Genomic DNA, 10954 nt, shown 5'->3' with positions numbered 1-10954 from the left:
CCAAAGTAAAAGAGACCTTTTCCCATTTTTATGTCATAAGAAAGGCAATAGATGCTTTCTATGATCTCTGTTAATATAATTTGCTGAAAATACACCTTTGGGGAAGAGTACAGAGAGAGAGAGGGGGAATTTGGAACTCAAAAACTATAAAAATGAATGTTAAAAGTTGTTTATACATATAATTGAAAAAATAAAATTAAAATATTCTTAAAAGGAAGAAAAAAGAAAGTACCTCTGTACCTAATGAATATACGTACTTAATTAGCAATTGTCATGAGAAATGGATTCCTTCTAGAAAGGAAAAAAATTATTCCATCTACAAAGAGGAAAACAAGTTATGTCATTGACCTATGATTCAAAATAACATTTTAGTATGCCCAGATTCCTACTAAAAAATCCTATGATGCAACAGTTGACTGACCCATCTGTAATTCTCATATTCATAGTACAAGAGGCTACAGCGTGTAGTGTGATAATTGCAAACACTTCCTCATTTGCCATATTCATCAACTTGTTATTAAAATCTTTGTTAAAATGTCATTAGCTTGCATTCGGCTTTGTCAAACCTTTTATGGATGCAGAGCATTAGCATTTCATCTCATAGTTCTTGTCATCTTTCTCATCTCACCACCCTTTGCACACATATACATAATGAGAAACCATGTTCCAGGTGCCCTAGGAGTCCATGGTAAGCTAATTAATTTTTGTCTTACAGTATTAATTAGGATGGTGGTTAGACCCATGTCATCCAAACACTCCTGGGGCCAGAGCTTCTCCATAAGTTCTCAAGTTGACTGACACAAAAATCATCGGCTCCCATTCCTAGGTGAGTAAAATTTTTTTCCATAAATTCTGTATTTCTGTTTGTCTTATTCACAATTTTATTGTATATGAAAGATAATTTCTATTGTCAAATAAATTTTATTGATGGTCAATAAGGTTCTATGGTGGATAATAATGGTGAATAATAATGATGAAATAAACTAGCTCTACAAAAAGGGAAAATGTACACACAATGTACTCTTAAGTTAAATCTGCATCACCACCATTTTCTCCATCAGTTTCTTGAGTCTGTTACACAATAACAAAACAATAAATCAAACACTGATTTGTAACATTTGCCTATTTCTGAAGTACAAAGGCTCACAATGAAAATTTAGCAGCTGCCCTTCTAGAACCAGAACAAATTGACTCCAGCCACACATGTGCCTAATCACTACCTTTCCTAACTAGGCTCATTCTTCTCTGGTACCTTGATACACAACACAATTAAGGCTATAATCAGTTAGAGGTCAAATCAAAGCCACATTTACAAAAATACAATTTAAGGTCTTACTCATATCCTTGATGATATGAACTGAGCCTTAACTTGATTCAGAAGCACTATTTCCCTAAAGACTTACCTGAGACAATAACCCTACTAAAAGAAGAAAACAAATGGCAAGGGAATTTTCAGATCAAGTAGGACCACAGCCCCTGGGCTAAAGGAAGACAATGTCTTGTTAGGATGAGAATACACTGAGATTCTATTAAGAGAAAGCCTATCAGCTCTAAGTGGGGTGAGGGTTAGTTCAGATGCAGCCTTTGCTCCATCACTTAATAAGTCTCTTATCGAGGGCTATAGAAAGAAGTAGATAAACCATAAATAAAACTGAGACAGCCAAACATTATTGGCAAGCCTAACCACATACTTTTAAGGTGATGGCTGAAGTAACCGTAGAGCACAACTGATGTTAATGTGAAATAAATGAATTGTTTGGTGGAAATACTTGGCAAAAGAATAGCATACACAAAGGAATAGCATGGGAATTATTACTCAAATACGTAAAAGCTGTGGATTTCGGCCAGCTTTCCAGTGACTTTATAAGCTGTGAGGTTTATAAAAAGCATAGTATGTCCTCTGCTTCTAAATTTATAACAAAAATATCAATAAAACTGTCTAAATAGAGGTTGCATTTTTTCTATGGCTCTTAGCTGTAAAATATTAGCCTATATAAATATAAAACAAAATGTACCTAGCTTATTTTAATCCTATGTTCTGTAACCTAAGGCTCATTTATAGTTCATCATTGCTTGCACCAGAAAGCAGGTCAAATATTCTTTTCTCTCTCTTTTTATTCAGTCTTCTAAACATCCTCTACAAATGGTAGTAATAGTTAGCCACTGTCCTGGACTACTTTTGAATCAGCAACCCAGACCATAAAAATACAATATTTCACAAATATGATTCTCTCTGCCTGTCTGTCTGTCTCTCTCAGATGTAACTCTTCAGCAAATATTCATTGGTAAAACTCAAATATTGGCTGATTTCAGAAAAAGAGAAGTTCAGAACGAGCTGAAGTTGACAAGAAAAAGCAAGAACAACATTAAAATATTTGGGGGGAAAGAGAAGATCAAAAAGGAAATACAACCATTTCTTGGAATGGATGGGATGATGGCAAGTGAAAATAGAGAGCAGCTTACTTTTTTATGTTGTTTCTATTTTCTTTCCTAAGGACAATGGCTTTTCCATTGGTAAAGGACAAGCAAAAATGGCTAATAGGAAGTTAGGACAAAAAATAATTAAGGGGTTGGTCAGAAACATTTAGGTACCTTTGAAAAATTAGTCACTCGAAGAGTTACCTCCTTTCATACTCATAGAATTGTTTAAATGGGATAACTTATCGGTGTCAACAATATTTTAAAAATCTTTGAGAACAGGAGGGATGATAGGATTGGTTAAGGGCAACTACTGACCTGATTATCATACAAAGAGAAAAGAATAGGGTCAGAAAACCTGTAGATAGTAACCTTGATGGGTTCCTTAAAGAATTCTAACATGGATCACTAAGAAGAATCAATGAAGTTTAGAAAAAAAATTACAAAGAGCCAGCATGTTTTCATCAAGAATATGTAATGATGAACTTTTAATTTTTTTTTGTCAGGGTTACTAGCCTGGAAATACTCAAAACAGGGACATATATTAGGTAAATTAGATTATACCAACTTATGTGATTCAGTATCTTACACTTTTTTTATGAAACAACAGAGATATGGATTAAATGATAATATAATTAAATTCACTCAGAATTTGTTGAATGGCTGGATTCAAAAAGTAGCTGTTAATAGTTACATGTTAGCTTGGAAGGAAGTCACCACTGAAATGCTTCTATAATCTTTTTTTGAATCTGTGCTATTGGACATTTTTCTTAATAACTTAAAAAGAGGCAAAGATAGCAAGATCAGCGTTGTAGATGACACCAAGCCAGAAGGTACAGGTAACACTTTGGATGTTAAAATACAAACAAATCTATGTTAAATAAGATAACCCTCAATAGGAATAAATTTAAAGTCTTATATTTAGAAGTTAAAAATCAATTTCACAAGAACAAAATAGAAGAGTTTATATAATAGTTCATATGAAGAAAGACCTAGCTTTTTCAGTTAACTGAAAAATTCTACATGATTCATCAGTGTGAGGTTTCATTAAATTTTCTAAAAGTTAATATGAGATTGAGGAGCATGTAAAAATAAAATAGGTGAGACACAAAAATAAGGACAAAGAACTAAAAAATAAAGGTTCAAAATTGTTTCTTGATACTTTTAATAGATGATATCAAAAGTATCTTCAGTGATAAATGAAGTGAGGCTCAAAGATGAACTTCCCTTCGGGCGGGGCCAGGTGCAAGGAACACTAAAGAGACTCTTGTTTATGAAAAATAAACAATTTATTTAAATATATATACGTATGCATATATGCATATATATGGAAAAGGATTTCTAATTCTAAGGGATCCTAACTCCACCCAAATAAACTCCCAGATCCCACAAGGAACTGCTTCTCCTGTGTTTCACAGGCTACACTAATCCTCCCTCATCTAACTAACCAAATTTATACTATTTTAAATAAACCTAACCAATATAATTCTTAACTTCGCCTTTAAGTTATAAAGATAACCAAGGCTAGCTGGTTGAGTCTCCACAAGAATCAAGTTAGGACTCTGAGCCTTAACAGACTCAGAGTCTAAACCAAAGACCAGATTTTGTTTGGTCTTTACACATTTTAACCAATTTATAGATAGTAGAAGATAAATGAATAGTGTTTTCCAAGTTGGAAAAGAAAACACTCCACTTCTTCAAGCCTTTCTCTCAGACCAAGATAGAGAGAGGCAAAGATGTTACCTTCTTGAGCCCTGAGAGAGAAAGAAGCTGCATGTGGCTCTGTCAAATGACAGAAGCCCCTCCTGGAATGCCACACCCAGAGAGTGTAACTGTCATAGAAATAAGGGTTATAACTGCCACCAGTTGAAATTAACACTCTCTCTCAACTCTATTTGAAACTCCAATTCTTCCTCAAGCCAGCTTCTCTACTTCTTATCTTTAAACTAATAAAACAATACTTATTTCCTAATATCATCTTTATAGCATTAATGATAGTTTAGCTTCTAGGAAAAGGAGGTCATAGTCCCACTGTACCACAACCTACTGTGATTGTGCTTGGAATACTGTGTTTAATTTGGGATACCAACATTTTGGACAGACCATGGATAAACTGGATAACTATCTAAAAATGAGCAGTCAGTACAGTGAGGACTTCCATGGTATTTCACCTGAGGATTGATTGAAGAAACTAGTAATATTGTCAGAAACTAGTATACTCAATTTATGCCAATCAAAATCAAACCTTGAGTGAAAGGTATCATATTGGCCCAAAAACTTTAAAAAAATAAAATAAAAATTCAACTGAACAAATAGAACCTTGAAAATCTATTACAACCCAACAACCTAGAAAGAGAAACTCAGGAAGCCATGAAAAAATTCCCAAAGGAAAAATAGTCAGCTTGAGCTAAATGGATTTACAAATTTATTTTGTCAGGCATTAAAGAAACAAGTTAACTCCTATGCTGTATAAATTTGCAAAAATAGGGGGTTGGGGGAAGTTTGTTACCAAACTCTTGATTTTATAAAGTTACTTTAGTGACAGAGAAGACCAAAATATGAACTCAAACGAGGAATACCTGAAACCTACAGTTAAAAAAAAGAGCCCAGACACAATATTACAAAAGGCAAAGGATCTAGGGCTATAACTCAAAATTAAACACCCAGCAAAACTGAGCATAATTCTTCAGAGGAAAAATTGGCATTTAATGAAATAGAGGAATTTTAGACTTTCTTAACCAAAAAACAAGAACTGAAAAGAAAATTTGATGAGCAAATTTGACACTCAAAAGAAGCAAAAAGAAGTAAATAAAAACTTATGGGTTTTGATAATGTTGAATTGGGTTCATTCATACTTGGGAAAGTAATAATTGAAATAATAAAGATATCTATGATACTTGAGAAAGGTAAGATACTAAAAGTGTGCAAGTACCTAAGATACCCGAGTCACTTAGGAATTTTTTTTACCATTAGAGCAATGAAAAGGAGTATGTAGAGAAAGAAGGAAGGGAGCTAATTAAGATAGACTAACATTTTAAAAAGGGGTGATTGCAATGAGGAACACATGGGGAGAAGAGAAGAGAAGAGAAAGAAGGGGACAAACTACCTCTCATTAAGAGGTGTATGAGAGGCAAATACAGGAGAATTTAGGAAGTGGAGTAGCTATGTTTGAACTTTACTTATTTCAGAACTAGCTCAAAGTGGGAATAATATTCACACTCAGTCAGCTATAGAAACCTACCACACCCCTTAGGGAAGTCAGAGGGTATGGAGAGTAAGGAGAGGGGCTAGACAAAAAGAAGAGTTAATTGGGGGAGACGGTCATTGAAAACAAAGCATTGGAGAATAGGGAAAGGCTAAAAGGGGAGACAAAGAGTAAATAGTGGAAAATAACATGCAGGGAAACACACAATTAGTCATTATAACTGTGAATGTGAATGAGTTAAAATGGCAAAGGATAGCAGAGTGAATTAAAAACTAGCATCCCACTCAATGTCTATAAGAAACACATTTAAAATAGACACAGAGTAAAAGTAAGAAGTTAGAGCAGAATCTACTATGCCTCAGCTGAAGTAAAAAAAAGAATGAGGAGTAATCATTATTTCAGACAAAGCAAAACTAAAAATTTATCTAATCAAAAGAGATAAGGAATAAAATTACATCATGATAAAAGGCACCATAGATAATGAAACAATATCATTTTTAAACATATATGCACCAAATGGCACAATATCCAGATTCCTAAAGGAAAAGTTATATGAGTTACAGGAGGAAATGGTAAAATATTGCTAGTGGGAAACCTAAACCCTCCTCTCTCAGAAGTAGATAAATCCAACTAAAAATAAACAAGAAAGTTCAGGAGATAAATAAAACTTTAGAAAAACTATACATGACTCTTCTCTAGAAAAAAACAACTGAATTGAAATAGAAAGGAATACACCATTTTCTCAGCAGTACATGACACCTTCACAAAAATTGTTCACATAATAGGACATACAAACCTCACATCCAAATGAAGAAAAGCATCAACATTAAATGCATACTTTCTAGATACTCAACAATTTAAGGGGAGAAAGGTTTTTTTTTGGTCAAAAATATTAAAAGGTAGTAACCAGGGGAAATTTCCCCAATTAAGGAATAACCTCTAGTCAAAATTGACTTTTATGGGAATTTATTTACAATTGAGAAGAGGTAGAAGAAATAAGGAAATAGGAATCTAACACAGTAGGTAAATTGCTACAATCCCCTCGGTAGATCTAATTAACCCTCAGCTGAGAGTCAGAGGGCCAGAGGCTTGGCTTTGCTTTGCTTCATTCACAGAGTCTCTATTAAAAGGAAGTTCCTTAAGAGAAGTTCAAGAAGATTCAGTCTTTAAACACACCACATGGAATTCCAAAGAAGATATTGACAACAGTCTCACCAAGGTCTCAGCATCCCAGCAAGCACTCCTCCATGAACCAGGAGAGTTAGAAGACTCAGCCAGAAGACTTCTTTCTCCAGAAGGTCTCCTTCTCCAGAAGTCTTCACCAGCTTTTCACCAGCCTTCTTGACTTTTATGGCAGTTTCCTGTACCTACTCCTTTTCACAGGGGCCAATCAGTTTCCAAATTATCTAGCACTGTCCAGGGGGGTGGTCTTTGTGCAAACTAGTTCACAATTTCTGGAGGTGTGGATGCTCACCAAAAGTGTTGAGACTTTCTGAGGATGTAAACAAGTTTCTGAATGTTTGAGTTAGAAAAAAAGAGTGGAACTCTCCAAATATCTTGTTGGCTTCTCACCTAGCACTAGGTAGGGCGTGAATTCACTAAGTGATTTTCAAGCTTCTCCCACCTAGTTCAAGCTTGTGTTGATTCAAAGTTATTGTCAACCAAAGTGATAACTCCAACTAGGCAAAAAGAACAAAGGATTCCCTTTTCATAAGTGTGAACTCAAAGATAACCAAGAATTCCCTTTTACAACAAAGAATAGCAGAAAGAAAGACTAAAATTTAATTTGAAACTAAATAAACTTATCTTAAAGAATGAGCGGGTCAAAGAACAAATCATAGAAACATTCAACAAAATAAAAGAATGATGAGGAGACAACATATAAAAATTCATGGGATGCAGCCAAAGCAGTGCTTGGGGGGGGGATTCACATGTATAAATGCCTACATCAATGAAAGAGTAGATTAATAAACTAGGTGTGCAACTAAAAAAACTAGAAAAAGAACAAATTTCAAAATCAAATTAAACATTAAGTTGGAAATTCTGAAAATCAAGGGAGAGATTAATGAAACAGAAAATCAGAAAACCATTGAACTAGCAAATTAGACAAGGAGTTGATTTTATGATAAAATAAAATAGATTCGTTTTTTGGCTAATTTGATTAAAAAAAAAAAGAAAACCAAATCACCACTAGCAAAAATTTAAAAAAGGGAAAATCACAAGCAATGAAGGAGAAATTAAAGTAATTATTGTAGGTTATTTTGCCCAATAAATCTTACAATCAAAGTGAAATAGATGAATACTTACAAAAATATAAACTACCTGGGTAAACAAAAGAGGAAAAAGAACATGTAAAAAATTCCACAACAGAAAAGGAAATTGAACAAACAATCAAAAAACGCTATAAGAAAAAGTCTCTGGGTCAGTTGTCATAAAGAAATGTACCAAACATTCAAAGAACAACTAACTCCAATACTACATGAACTATTTTTTTTTAAATTGGGAAAGAGAATCCTTCCAAACTCTTTTTATGAGGTAAATATGGTATTGATACCTAAACCAGTAAGAGTTAAAACAGAGAAAGAAAACTATAGACCAATCTCCCTACTGGACCTCAATGCAAAAATTTTAAATAAAATATAATCAGGGAGATTACAACATTATATTGCAAGAATCATAAACCATGATCAGGTGGGTTTTATACCAGGAAATCAGAGATGATTTCAGTATTAAAAAACCACCAGCATAATTGACCATATTAATAACAACCAACAGAAACCAAATGATTATTTCAATAGATGCAAAACATTTGGCAAAATACAACACCATTTCCTATAAAAATATTAGAGAGGTGAAAGAAATCCCAGAAAAAATAGATTTAATAGATATATGGAGAAAAATAAATAGGAACAAAAAGTAATACACTTTCTTTTCAGCTGCACATGGTACATTCACAAAGATTGACCATATAATAGGGCATAGAAACACTGCAAACAAATGCAAAAGAGCAGAAATAATAAATGTAACCTTCTCAGAGCATAATGCAATAAAAATAATAATTAGTAAGGGCACCTGGACATGCAAATCAAAAACTAATTGGAAATTAAATAATATGATTCTCCAAAACCAGTCAGTTAAAGAAGAAATCATAGAAACAATCAACAATTTCATTGAAGAGAATGACAATGATGAGACATCCTACCAAACTCTGTGGAATGCAGCTAAGGCAGTATTCAGAGGGAAATTTATATCCTTGAGTGCATATATTAACAAATTAGGGAGGGCAGAGATTAATGAATTGGTCATTCAACTTAAAAAACTAGAAAGCAAGCAAATTAATATTCCCCAGATGAAAACTAAATTAGAAATACTAAAAATCAAGTGAGAAATTAGCAAAATCAAAAGTAAAAGAACTATTGAATTAATAAATTACTAGAAGCTGGTATTTTGAAAAAATATATAAAATTGGCAAAGTACTGGTTGATCTAATTTTTTTTAAAAAGGAGAAAACCAAATTAACAGTATCAAAGATGAAAAGGGAAACCTCAGCTCTAATGAAGAGGAAATTAAGGCAATCATTAAAAATAATTTTGCCCAATTATATGGCAATAAATATAGCAATCTAGGTGATATTGATGAATATTTACAAAAACATAAATTGCCTAGATTAACACTAGAAGAAATAGAATACTTAAATAATCCCATATTAGAAAAAAAAATTGAACAAGCCATCAAAGAACTCCCTAAGAAAAAATCCCCAAGACCAGATGGATTGACAAGTGAATTCTATCAAACTTTCAAAGAACAACTAATTCTGATACTATACAAACTATGACATAATAAGCAAAGAAGGAATTCTACCAAACTCCTTTTATGACACAAATATGATATTGATCCCAAAGCCAGTTAGACCGAAAACAGAAAGAAAAAAAAAAAACTACAGACCAATCTCCAAAATGAACATAGATGCAAAAATCTTAAACAGAATACTAGCAAAAAGACTCCAGTAAGTGATCACAAGGGTTATTCATTATAAGCAGGTGAGATTTATACCAGGAATGCAAAACATTAGGAAAACCATTCACACAATTGACCATATCAACAAGCCAACCAACAAAAACCACACGATTATCTCAATAGATGCTGAAAAAGCCTTTGGCAAAATACAATTAACATTCCTACAGAAAACACTAGAAAGTTTAGGAATAGAAGGGCCTTTCCTAAAAATAATAAATGGTATATACCTAAAACCATCAACAAACATCATCTGCAATGGGATTAAATTAGAAGCATTCCCTATAAGATCAGGAGTGAAACAAGGATTCCCATTATCACCTCTATTATTTACCATTGTACTAGAAACACTAGCAGTAGCAATTAGAGAAGAAAAAGAAATTGAAGATATTAAAATAGGCAATGAGGAGACTAACCTATCACTCTTTGCACATGATATGATGGTCTACTTAAAAAATCCTAGAGAATCAACTAAAAACCTAGTGGAAATAATCAACAACTTTAGCAAAGTTTCAGGATACAAAATAAACACACATAAATAATCAGCATTTCTATATATTTCCAACACATCACAGAAGCAAGAGTTAGAGAGAGAAATTCCATTTAAAATCAACCTAGACAATATAAAATACTTTCGATTCTATCTGCCAAGACACAGGAATTATACAATCACAACTATGAAACCCTTGTCACACAATTAAAACTAGATCTAAATAATTGGAAAAACATCAAGTGCTCATGGGTATGATGAGCTAACATAATAAAAATGACCATCCTACCCAAATTAATTTACTTATTTTGTGCTATACTTATCAAACTACCAAAATTTTTTTTTACTGAATTAGAAAAAACCATAACAAAGTTCATTTGGAAGAACCAAAGACCAAGAATATCAAGGGAAATAATGAAGAAAAAAAAATGAAGGAAGGTGGCTTAGCAGTACCAGAGCTTAAACTGTACTATAAAGCAGTAGTCATCAAAATAATATGGTACTGAAAAGAGACAGAAGGGAGGATCCGTGGAATAGATTTGGGGTAAGCAACTTCATCAAGACAGTCTATGATAAACCCAAAGAACTCAGCTTTTGGGACAAAAAGCCACTATTTGACAAAACCTTCTGGGAAAATTGGAAAACAACATGGGAGAGATTGGGTCTAGATCAATATCTCACACCCTATACCAAGATAAACTCAGAATGGGTGAATGAATTGAATATAAAGAAGGAAACTATAAGTAAATTAGGTGAGCACAGAATTGTATACTTGTCAGATCTCTGGGAAAGGAAAGATTTTAAAACCAAGCAAGAGTTAGAAAAAA

Source organism: Gracilinanus agilis, chromosome 3, assembly GCF_016433145.1.
Source record: "Gracilinanus agilis isolate LMUSP501 chromosome 3, AgileGrace, whole genome shotgun sequence".
Classification (NCBI taxonomy): domain Eukaryota; kingdom Metazoa; phylum Chordata; class Mammalia; order Didelphimorphia; family Didelphidae; genus Gracilinanus; species Gracilinanus agilis.
The sequence above is the reverse complement of the archived record's forward strand: the minus strand, read 5'-3'. Positions refer to the sequence as shown.